Source organism: Euprymna scolopes, chromosome 9 (genome assembly GCF_053919585.1).
Source record: "Euprymna scolopes isolate OS-2025 chromosome 9, ASM5391958v1, whole genome shotgun sequence".
Lineage (NCBI taxonomy): Eukaryota > Metazoa > Mollusca > Cephalopoda > Sepiida > Sepiolidae > Euprymna > Euprymna scolopes.
Window position 1 is genome coordinate 23724053 of NC_136490.1, and position 2040 is coordinate 23726092.

The 2040-nt window shown below is 31.3% G+C and overlaps 1 non-coding gene across 1 annotated transcript; it reads left to right on the forward strand.

Annotated features, from left to right (window-relative positions):
• Window positions 1-751: 751 nt before the first annotated feature.
• On the forward strand, window positions 752-874 carry LOC145285436 (U5 spliceosomal RNA). Its single transcript, XR_013869062.1, has one exon. It is a non-coding gene; the product is annotated as a U5 spliceosomal RNA (small nuclear RNA).
• The last annotated feature ends 1166 nt before the right edge of the window (window positions 875-2040 follow it).

Here is a 2040-nt window from a genome sequence, read left to right on the forward strand (position 1 = left end):
CTAGATAGGAACAAAAATAAAAATTCTCTCAGTCATGAAGGATTTCTCCTCCACCGGTCGAAGAGAGAAAAGGTGAATTGTAGCACAAGAACAGATACTCCTAGAGTATGATCTTGTCTCGAAGGTCTAGAATTGTTTGATTTTTATGTTTCTTTAATTTTTTATTCCCTAAATTGATAATTCAATTTTATCAGTATTAGATTGTATATTGCTTTCAAATTAAGTAATTTTACATAGATAATATTTATATTTTAAATTGAATTATGTTCTGTTTCATCATAATCTAATTGGGTTCCTTTATTTTCTTTTTTAACGTGTTTAATGCTCTTTTTAAAAATGCTGTCATATAGTATCGACATTAACAGTTCAGCAAATCTTACATACATTGCCTGCAGGCATTTTTCAGTTAACAGGTCCCGTGCTTGTCAAAATTACGCCGAGGCGAACCTCGGTTGCTATGACAACTTGTCATGGTCACGTGGCAGACACGTCACCACCACCGAGAGGTGAAGGTTATTGTACTAACTAGCGGTATGAAAGAGAAAACCTTTATTTATTTTAATCATTATAATGTTTTTTTCAAATGTTCTTTAATTATCTAATCTCTTATATGAACACCAATTGGGTAGTTAAGTAAGAAAAACATTATATGCAATAATTAATTATCAATTGTGATGGAAAGACAATGTAAGCCAAGCGGTTGTTGTATGAAGAGCAGTAATAACTAAGCGAGGTCACACAACATTCCAATGCACTCTGGTTCCCGGTCAGTTTCTGCGGATAAATCTTTCGCCTTTTACTAAAGATTTCCGTGGCCGGAAACAATTCAATGAGTCTATGGACTTATTTTTGAAACCCTACTCTGTTGTAGGGTAATAATTTAAATAATAACAGACTTTAGTATTTAACAATTATCTTCCTGGATCTGCCGGGATTTCAAAGGAATGTTGGTGCTTTATGTTATATCACTGGTTATTTGCTTTTGTTTTAATAGACATACTCCTTTACTTCGTTTCAGTATTGTCTCTGCATTGATATTTAGTCAATTCCGGAACATTCCTTTGTAGCAGTTATTAGGCATTTTCTTTTTATTGTTTCCATGAATATTTTTTCCGTATTCATATATTCTGCGCTGATATGAAAATGAAGACTATAGCGGAGTATAGGATTCCTAACCATGTAACTGATGAAAATACGCTACACATTTTGATGAAAAACATGGGACAAAATGAACATAGAAGAACAGAAAACCAAAACTTAAATAAAATTTCTGTATTAAAAGTAATAGTTATTTAAATATTTCATCATATGATCTTGTGGGGAAAATCTAGCTTCCCAATAAACAAAAGTAAACATTGTCCTAGTCATGAAGGATTTCTCATCCACTGGGTGAGAACAAAAAAAGGTGAATCAGAACAGATACTACTAAACTGTGATTCTTTCCCCAAGGCTTAGAATTCTTTGTATTTTATGTTTCTTTAATTGTTTGTTGCATAAATTTATAAAGCATTTTTATCAGTATAAGATTGTATATTGCTTTAAAATTACGTAATTTTATATAGACAACATTTATATTTTATATTTAATAAAGTTCAGTTTCATTATGAATCAAATTGGGTTCCTTTCTTTTCTTTTAAAACATGTTTTAATGTTCTCTTGAAAAATGCCGTCATATAGTTTCGATAGTAACAGTTCGACAAATCTTACCTACATTGCCTGCAGGCATATTTCAGTAACCAGGCCTTCTATATCTCGATGGCCGTGGTAAGACACAGTTCGGTAGGAAAAAAAGTACATAAAAGAGATGATTAAATGTCCATTCGATTTCGAATAAATCTGCATGAAAATAAAATATCTTCGAACAATCCACTCTTTCTCTCTCTATCGCTATATATATGTATATGCGTAATATATATATATATATATATACATGTATATATATATGTATATATATATATATATATATATATATGCCCGTACAGTACTGATGAGTTGTATCGCCATTCATCAGTGCGGCAAGATTAGCAATTTTTCCCTATG